Genomic DNA, 10723 nt, shown 5'->3' with positions numbered 1-10723 from the left:
GTGGCAGCTCAGGGGCACGGAAGGAGCTTTCCATGCCAGGCCACGGCAGCGAAATCGATTGAGCCACTCAGGCTTGCTCCTAAATGAGAGGCAAACCAGGCCTGAAAGCTAAATTTGCATGCCAGATTAAGAAAGTTGTAGATGCAAGCAAGATCTTTTTCCTTTTTTTCCCCCCTTCTTTTTGTGTGTGTGTGTGTGTGTGTGTCTAACTATGCAACAAATTTTGTAGCTGAAATTTACATACTTCTTGATTCATGAAATTATGAGCAGCTGCTATTTTGCTACATTCTTAAATTGAAAAGGCAGCGAAGAAAAGAACAGACACATTAGGCAAACTCCATCTGCCCCTCATGTCTATCACTTCCCTTCACTCTCTCCTTTGCCAAACAGGATACAATGGCATAATCAGATGTCTTGGTTTGCCTGGGAGAGTCCCCAAATTCATATAGCTGTCGTCTAAGACGGGATTTTTGTTTTTCAGACAGCTTCTTGACATGGTCTCTTGTTCCCCCCCCCCGAAATGTGGATCCATATTTACAGAGGGAATGGCAGAACACAAAAGAGCTGCAGGGAGAGAATAACCTTCAAGATGGTTTACAGGCTTTTGGAGGTTCCTGGATGTCTTCAGACATCCATTCTTMGGGACCTTAGGATCATGAGAATTAAGAAACTTTCCTTTTTTTTTGTTTTTTTTTTTTTAAGCTTCCATCTTTTTATTCAAACTACAGCATGGAAAGATTTCAGAGTGAGAGAGTAAAATATAGGGTTCATAATTAGAACAGATGGGGTTCAGTGCTACATTTTGCCATGAATCTCTKAACAAAGCCCCTCTACAGGTAGCTCCATGCTTGGAGAAAAGAATTATTTCAGCTCTTTGGAGAACTTCTCTCCSTGGCATAGTCTTGAAGTCTGGCCCTTACTTCACACCAAACACCACTCTACAGCTCATAATACTACATCATGATGCAAATGTTCTAATTTTCTAGTTTTGAATTAAAAKATGGAAGCTCAGAATTTTAGACCTATTTAACACCTGGTTAAACACTTAACAAACGAGCAACAGCTGAGTGCATCCCTGTTAAGTGGAGTTTTTTCCTTTTTGTTGCCCCACTTAAGAAACAGTCATTGTCATTCAGTCTCATTAACATAAATAGGTTCCCTAGGAGATGTCCCATTAAAGTGGCCATCCCTATTAAGCATGTCCCAATTAAGTAGTGTTTATTGTATGGCAGGTTCCAGACCTCAAAGCAGAATAATTTTCAGTTCCTAGAGGGAAAAAAATAAGTCAAAGAAATTACATATTTAAAAAAGGCTTAAATTGATACAAACTGATAAGAGCCCAAAAATGAAAAATGAGGGCTGACACTTCAGCCTTTTGTTTACCCTGTAATGCTGCTTTTCTGGTTTTGAGTTAAGAATGTAGCCTACACCCTAACTATGAATTTCTTGGCTTTGATTTGATTGTGTCATAACTTAATGTTTTATGACTTACAATCACATTAGTCATAGGAGTCACTCAAGTTTAGAGATGATGGAAAAGACATAGGGGATAGACAAATCCATACTGGGGAAAAGTCTTGTGACTGAAGCGGTGGGCTGGGACCCAGAGCTGAGCTCGCTGGCCTGGCCTCACTGAGAGCAGAACTCCAAGGCTCTGCTCATAACATTATTTACATACCTGAACAGGCATTTAAATGTTATTTTGTGTGCTCCTGTGCGTGCATAATCTATTTTGCTCTTTGCTTAATCAAGGTGGATTTAAGTCGGGGGCTTATTCAAGGTGTTAAGAGACAAGCTCTGGAAAATCTTCCTGCGTTGGCTGAGGATGATACAACTCAGTGTCTGCTGCCAAAGGCTACCCCTTATCCCCCAAATTATATTAGTGTCAGCCACTTCAGCATAAAATCCAGGTCTTTAGCACAAACCTGCCTTCAAAGAGCTGAAATGACTTGCCTTGATTTTGTCTCAAAGCGTTGGAGAAGCAGGCAGGTATCTCCTGTCTGTGCCGTGTCTGTGGGAGGTGACCTCCAGCCAGAGACTGAGCAGAGGAGGAGGAGGAGGAGGAGGAAGAGGATTAATGCCATCTTCAACAACTGAAGGCAGTGCAGCAGCACATTTACACTTTCAGCCAGGGCATTTACACCTGCAGCAGCAAGACATCCCTTGTGTAGCTTTACCCCAAATTAGACAACCTGTCCTTCCTCTGAAGGAGAAGTTTGTACCTGGGTGGAGCTCAGTAAGTAAAAGAAAAAATATTCACATTCCAAGGCCACAAACTGAAATCTCTTCATGGCAAAACCTCTAGAATTTCCCTCAGTACAGGTAAAAATGGTAATCCAACAGATTCAAAGCTTGTCAGAGGACAGATTTTTGATGTGTACAGAGAGATGACTTCTCTGCATCACTTTTTTTTGTTGTTTCAGAGAAATAGACGTTTTAGTCATAGAAACTTATTTTCTTTTGCTACAAAACCATAGAATCATTTAAGAAATAGAAGGAAAAAACTTTGAGTCCAGGTGTAAACCAACAGTGCCAAGCCCACCRCTAAACCATATCCCTGAGCTCCATGCCTGGGAGCTTTTATGCTTCCCTGAAAAGCAATGTACACCCTTTAAATACTTTTCCTTGGTCTCAATAATCCCTTTTATCCCTGGAGTGCAGTTTCATATCAAAAGCTCTGATTTGCACAATGATGCACAAGTGGTTCACACATTTAATACACAGCCCACACTCTGAAGAACCATTAGATTCCTTGCATTAAATAAGAYGCACAAGACTTCAAAATGAGGGTTTGTGAGTAGGTGGCAAACTTTTTTCTGGGTCACTGAGTAGCAAATGGGTGCTTTGAAAGCATCTTGCAGGAGCCAGGTAAGCTGTGGTTCAGTGATGCAGGTGTCCTACTGTGGTCAAATCAGAAAGAAAGACTTCTCTCCTCSAGGCAGTAAAGCAATTACACGTGGGATCCTCATATCTTACTCGCAGTAAATAGGTGCAGAACCGTGTGGCTTTGTAGTGCCCAGTAATAATATCAGGAGTTGGCAGCAAGAGAGACTTTGTAGGATTTACCAAAACCCTACAACACTCTGAGCAGGAGGAACAATTCACAGTCATAGTGCTTACATCTCAGAACCAAAATGCCTGGCTTGGTGTAAAACTCCGAGTCTGGGGTGAGAATCAGCATGGGAAGTTCCGAGTGTCTCGTTTGGAGACAGAGGTTGTGCTCACAACTGTYCCCAAACCCCAAARCAAAACCAAACCCCAGCTCCGAGGAGCTGCTGCCCCAAAGAGRGCTTCAACCCAGATCTGAACTTGATGTTTTGGCTCTCCAATTAACCTGTTCCTGTTAATCAGCAATGCTCTAACAGGGCTCGTTTAAGCTCCAAGGAGAGGTTGTGTCAGCGTTTCTGGTGTGAGATCTTTTGTCCCAGGTCTGGAATTGTTCAGGATGTCCAGAACAGGAGCCCAGGGCAGCAAAGGGAGGCTCCAAAGGGCCCCRGTGCAGAAGGAAAGCCCAGCCTGTACCTGTGCAGGGACTCGAGTGTATCCTCTCAGCTCTGACACAAATCAACTGCAGGGCACTTTGACACATCCCAACCTTTCAGAGTGTATTTTTTGAGCTCAGCTCATTATCTGAGCCTCCATTCAGATGCTCTCAGCACAGATGCCTTCCTCATCAGCTCTGCACTAAAACATACAGTAAGTGAAATTCTGCCATATGTTAATACATATGTTTCAGTTTCAATAAGCATTTGATGCAGGGCTCTTTTTATTTTTTTTTTCCCAGGCAACAGAAATTAAAGAGTTTATACTATTACCTTCCCTCTCTACTTAAATGTACTTTTGAGCTTAAATAAACTAATTAAAGTGAGGTTAGCTACGTGCAACATAACCTGTCACAATGGTGGTAACACGTATCGATTCTTAATGGTTCAGCATTTATCTGGTTGGTCCAAAGCAGCTGGGGATGGCAGAGTCAAACTGTCTGAGACTCTCTGTGATGTTGTAAAATGATGGAGAGGCAGATAGCCTGGAGAAAAGGTGTAACCGGGATTTTCACTTCATCCCCACCTCAAATTTTCCCATCTGGCATATCACAACATAATGATGTGAGTGATGTCATCAAACTGGGAGAGAGGATCTGAATGGGGTAGTTTTCTCCTTTACTGAACTTTGTAAGCTGGCCACAAATTGTAATTAGCAAGTGTCTGCAGTTTATTTCTGGCAGAGGCTCAGTCCGTTTTCCTCGGGCTGGAATCGGTCTGTTTAGCCACGATGATTCTTTTTGTTTGTTTGTTTGCAAATAAACTCTTGGAAGGATCCTGGGCACATTATGAGATTTACAGATCAGTTGCTCTGCACAAGCACWCTGCTTTTACAGCAGTGCAATACCTCTGAGTAATGCTTTTGATTTCTCTGGARCTACCCTAGATTTGCACCATTGTAGGAGCCAGATTAGGCCCCATAACTCTTGCACACAGGCTTGAAAGCATCCGAGCAGTTATGAATGAGARCAGCATTTGCAAGATAGAACAAAGGAAAACCAGCCAAAAAAAATATCCAACTTACATCAGCTTTGCCTGCTGGATTCTTTCCTTTACAGCTAGAGAAATATCCAGGCAGACCCTCAGCTAGCAGAAGCTGGCACAGCTTTGTTAAAAATCAGTGGAGCTTTGCTGATTTATATCAGCTGAGAATCACTATCTGCCCCGATGACAAAATGAGGCATTGAAACAGAGTGGGAAGGCAATAGGGTTTATCTATGGTTACAGCATTAAAGCAGCATCATAAGATAAACTAATTTCGTTTAAAGCTTTCAAAAAAAAAAAAGGGAAAAGAAAAAAAAAAGAAGGTGTCTTCGGGGATACAGCACTGACTTGGCTTTCTCAGTGCTGGTTTCTGATCACTGTGCCAAGACTGGCATCTTCTCTTCCCTCAACAAATCAGCATTGCTGCTGCAAACTCTTCATTGACTGCCAATGCTGTGCTACCAATAATTTACCACGATTGAGAAACATCTCTGCTTTCGCTCTGCACAAGAGAGTTTGCTCCTGCATGCCTGGATCTGTTCAGTTACTTACTTTATGAACTTTATTAAAAAGAATCAAAGGATTCTTTTGGGTTCGTTTTTCATAAAATGTCTCAAGCATTTGATAAATAAATAATCTTCTACTTAAAATGGGCACGAGTTCCCTAAAGACTCAGCGTTACAAGCAGGTATGTGCCAAGCCCAGCTCTCCTCCAGGGGGATGTATATATCTATATACCTGTAATTATAGGCTGATAATTATATAATTCCCTCTCTGTATATCATCATTTGTGAATAACTCGGTAAGCTGGCAACACAGAAGGGCGGGACTGTATCATAAGCTAATAAAAAAAAAAGCAATTATATTTTCTTTCTGATCCAGTTCTCACCTTCCCAGCGAGATTGGGGCATTGTGCAATAAGTGAGAAATGAGGAACCTCGGAACACTTGGAAGCAAGATAAGCATCCAAATGCCTGACTCTGTCATTCAGAGCTCAGCCGAACTGTTTCAGTCAGGAAATTATGGGCTGCCATGGGAACAAAGGTCCCTTCCCAGATTACCGAAAGGAGTCTGAAGTGGGTCAGAAATGTTATAAGAATAGGCTTTCAAATGGCATTTATATTATTTCCCAGGTTAATACGTGTTTGAATCTAAGCACTGAGGCTAATGTGAGCAATGTCATTTCAGCTTTAAGCAACTGCTCCTCGCTGCATTTGCAGCTCACCCCTAAAATGAATCTTAGGAGAAGGTCTCTCCACAGCCCRGCCTGCATCTCTCACCTCTTGTTTATAATAACTTTGCAAACAGCTCAGATAGGGACTATTTGTGGTTTGTGTTATTGCAGAATCCTGCAAAAGGTGCTTTTGGAGCTGACATATCAGAAATCACCAAATTTTACATAMGCCTTAAAAATTCAATGAATTATGAACAAGTGCTTTTGTTTTCTAATTTACAGTGTTGGTGCAAGTCTCTAATGCCTTTCCAAGATGCACAGCAGTGTGTCCTCAATTGAACCCTCACRTACACACACCACTTACCCTCCACATCCTCATACTCTGAAAAGCCTGGAAACAGAGCCCAGTGCTGGGGTAGGATTGAGCCTCCAGTATGTAACCAGAAACGGAACAAATCCGGGCATGCAGGAGATAATTTAGTTGTGCAGAATGAAAGCACCAAAGTTTCTCAATTCTGGTAATTTATTGGTAGCACAGCGCTGGCAGTCAGTGAAGAGTTTGCCGAAATTGTGTTGATTTGTCCGAGGAAGGGAAGCCAATCCTGGCAAAAGAATTCCATGCCATGGAAAAGAGAAAGGTGGTGTTGTACTCATACAAACAGTCTGTCCTTAGAGCTCTACCTGAAAGGTATTTTTTTTCAGAGGCTCAAATACTGGGAGCACAGATCACCAAATGTTCTGTACCATTTATCACAGCTTTCTGYCCTGTGCCACTGGTTGTAGAGCAGGCAGAACTGCTAAGCTGTTCTTTCTATGTGAAATGAAAATGACTGGAGTGGGACAAAMGTAGATCCAAGCTCTCTGTTTGGAGCTGTGCTGGTTATCTCACTCCYAAGGTCCTGCTCAGCAGAAACCAAATCAGTATCATCAGATAGTTTATTTGCACTGGAGTCTCTGTGGCTGTTGCACACTCCTGAGAGGTCTGTGGGATGCTTTTCCTATTGTGTCACTATTACTGCTTTGCTCTGCAACCAGAAAAACCATAAATGAAACGTGGCTCAAGCCTGAAGGTTCTGCCTGTGGTTCAGCAAAGCATGGAAGCATCTCCTGGATGTAAATCCCCAAGGATTGGGGAGGCTCCTCGTCGACTCAGAGCTTGTTACTGTTGGTGATTCCAAGTTTGAGCAAAGCATGAGAAAGTTTCTGGTTGGGGTGAATGTCCTCTACTTCGAGAAGGTGCCAGAAGGGAGAATGCCTACAGGGAAGCAATAAAAGTGCCCACAGGGAAGCAATGAAAATGCCCGAGTTTTGGGAGTGATAAGAGCCCATCCCTCACACAGTTACAGCCATAAGGAGCTGACAAGGCTGGCCCCAGCTGTCCCTGCAAACAGACTCCTTGCATTTCCCTCACTCAGTTTTGGAGAGGTCTTTCCTACCAARGAGCTGCCCGTGGTCAGTTCGTGTCTGTATTTGTGGGCTCATGTGTGTGAAAGGGAGCGCTGCTGAGTTTTCCCTGCCTTTGACTAAAATGATCGCCACGCTTTTCTACACCTCACAGATAATYAATATATCAAAGAACTCTGAAAGCCTACACTTGGAAAATAAACAGTTCTCACTCAGGAATATGTCCACAGCCCTGTAGGAAAAAAAAAATTTGTTTGGATAATATTAAAGTCTGAAAGGCTGAAAGTTGGCTATTGCATGCAATAGAGTAATTCAGTGACTGAGAGGAGTCTGTGTGATAACATCTACCAAGAGTGGAGTACTGTCAATTCAGAGCACGCCCTGGGACAGGTACTGAAGTGGGTTTTATTTGAGAGAGGGTKTTTTTTCACTCTTTGGGTCAATAAACCTACGTTAAAATCTTTCAAAGGAGTATGGTAGGCATACACTTATTTCTTCCCCAAGAAGTCAATGTGATATTCATTGAGCAGGAGTGAAATRCTGTGCTGGAACAGGGCTCACGTGTTCTTGCTCCTATAAAACTCTGGTTTATGCTCCCTCCCATGTACAGGGTAGTACAAAATGCCACAGCAGTGCTTTCCCAATGTTCTATGGTCAAGGACACTAAATGTCTTCACAAGCAKGAATGAATATTGGCAAAAAAAGAACTCTGTAAAAAGGTTAGAATTTTATATGACAGAATAACCTRTGGGGAAAAAAACAGACTCAGTTGATTAAGAAAGTTTGTCAAGAGTGTCCCATGTTGTTTTTATTTATTAGTTCAAAGTAGATTRGATCAGTAGTAATCATTAGATTTTTAGAAATGTTAACCTAGAGTTCCTGCTGAGTTTGTATCAGTAATAATTYCCAGAAAAATGCATACAGTCATTAAAAATGTGGAGTTTTAACGTGTTATTCTACTCTTGAAAAAGGGATCATACACATAATACACATCCTGCCACACTGTAGGTTTGGGTTTTGTCAGTATCTTTACCAAACTGAAATTTGGCTGCAAAAATTGACTGTTGTAGAGCCAGTGCAGCTCTGGAGAAGTGAGAGAGCATTTGCACATCTCCTGTCTCAGAAGCAAAATTATGAGTGTTCCTTACGGATACATCTGGTGCCTTTTGGTTTTCAGCTGCCCAAGTTCAGTAAACCAAATCTGGCAGCATTCACCCCTTTATTAAATCGTGAACTCAATGAATGTTCCATGGCCAATGGACTTTGTTTGCATGGCACCAACAATTCAGCATTTTTAGCAGAAATAAAGGAGTGAGGAGTGAATACTCAGGAGAAATAATTGAGTTTTGTGCARAGCTCCCTCTGCAATTCCCTCCCGTGGTGGCGGGGAGAGCACGATAGAAATCTATCTGTTCCCAAGGTGAATTGCCGGAGAATCTCATCTTAATAGGGTGGGGGCATTGCTGGATGGGGAAGGTGAGAAGTTTCTCGCATTTCTGAGGGCTAGTCTGGGCTAATTCCTTTGTGCTCGTCGGGAGGTATCAATTCCTGAAAAGGGAGTTTCCTTTCTCTTTCCTATGACTCGTCAGGACGGTGCCTACACGCTTAACATATCTACATACGGGCTGCCTTCCCCGCCCGCTTGGTGCCTACTGGCCCCACTCCCTTATCTAATCAAGGTTCAATCAAAGTTAATTAGGGATCTAGTTTTCTGTTCCTGCATTAGGCGTAAAGCAAAAGAAGCTCCTGGGCATATCTGATCAAGGAGCTGATCTGTGTTATAACTATGTAATAACTGGCACAACTGTGTAATTACAATACAGCCCTATCTCAGGTTACATCATTATCATTATGCTTAACACTAAAACAAAGCGTGGTTATCATGATTGGTGTCAACACTTTTGTGATATGCCACCCAGGAAGGGGAGGATGTACACATGTCACCCAAGCCCGGCTCCAACCTGGAAAAAAAGTTTGTTCCCGCAGATAGGGCGTAAGGAGGAAAAAAAATCCGCAGAGAGCTGATTGYTGGGGGTTAAATTTAACCTTCCTTTACCCTTCCTCTTCTCTTCCTCAGCCAGACTTTCWCTTGTCAATGAGGAGTGGACTCTGGAGTCACTGATAATAAAATGTAATCCACCTCCGGGTGCCTGTTGTCTGTTTCCACAGGAGAGAGAACTGCAAAGTTTCAAGAGCAGTGTTAACTCAAAGCCTTTTCACTGAGAACGTATTTTTTTTTAGTTCTGATTTTCTGCTTCAACGATAGTTTAATGAACTAATATGTATCTATAAAAAGGAGAAGCTGTGGAACTTTTAAGAAGTGCAATTCGCTYGAAGGAAAGCCGGTATTGAAAATATAATTTCTGCATCTTCTGCTTCTTGCTGAGTTGAGTTATAAAATATTAGAAAAGCCATATTGCACAGCTTTTAGCCACTAGTATTTATGTGCAGTCTTAAATATCAACAGCTTCAGCCATTTTTTTTTTTAATGATAGGTCTGGATGTGATTTCTTAGCTAAAGACAGCTTCCTTAGCTTACCTCATATCATGGCATCTGGTATCTCTAATTGGAATCATTTTCATAATAACCATGAGCAATATACATTACCATCTAAATATGAAGGCTGGCTGCAACACAGACTTGTCTACAGCTTTTTAAGTATCCAGGATCCTGTCCAAAGCCCCTTAGACTGGAGGGAAAAGCTCTGCTGATGTGCCTTATCTAAATTAGGTGCAATGTATCAAAAAGCCCTCCCAGACTCCATAAAGGAAAGCTGAGATCTATTCAATATTAATAAGTTTCAGTGCAACTCTGTCAAACCCCTCCAAAGGTGGTGTCCCAGTCTGTCACTAAATCAGGCCTCATTCAGTCAGGATTTAGATACTTGCACAACTTGAAATGCCAGAGTAGCTCTGTGAAATTTTAGGGAAGTTCAAGGCGTTCAGTAGGTTGTCTCTCACTRGTTTACTACCTATGAGTGCTTAATTGTTACAAGTTTTACTGTTTCACTGGTAGCAACAGAGAATTACCTAATTCATACTGAAACATTAATTTTTAATTAACAACACTAATTTTTATGGTGCTATGATCTTGTTTTGAATTAATTWCAGAAAAAAACTTGCACCTATGTAACAATCATAAATTCCTAAGGTATCCACAGCCAGAGTCTTCAGCTACTCACTTAGCAGWAGCCACTTATGTTCAAAGTGTAATGTTTTATATTCATCACAATTAGCAGTTCTCAATAAGATAAAAATACATTAATTCACCTCAATCTGGAGAGTTTCTCCAAAAAGGACAAGAAATCCTACTGTCAAATTAAAAGGAAAAGAAGGGATTAAATAAAGTCCCCTAGCAACTGCACACACAGGGTTTGTTTAAACTGAAATTTTACATAAAAAGGTGCAAATGCTTTTAAAAAAAATCCCAGATTGCATTTTCTTGCTCTCTCCCATATAATTGTAAACAGCTTTGATTTCAAAGGGAAAATCAGACAATTATTTTATAATGAGAGGTGTGGTCTAGTGATTCCAGCATCAGACTGGCAGCCAAAAACCACGGGAGTTTTAATCCTGGCTCTGACACTGACACCATCTACTGCCTTGGGCTAATCCCCAT

Source organism: Malurus melanocephalus, unplaced genomic scaffold, assembly GCF_030028575.1.
Source record: "Malurus melanocephalus ecotype Western Australia unplaced genomic scaffold, MMel_1.1 scaffold_193, whole genome shotgun sequence".
NCBI lineage: Eukaryota > Metazoa > Chordata > Aves > Passeriformes > Maluridae > Malurus > Malurus melanocephalus.
The sequence above is the reverse complement of the archived record's forward strand: the minus strand, read 5'-3'. Positions refer to the sequence as shown.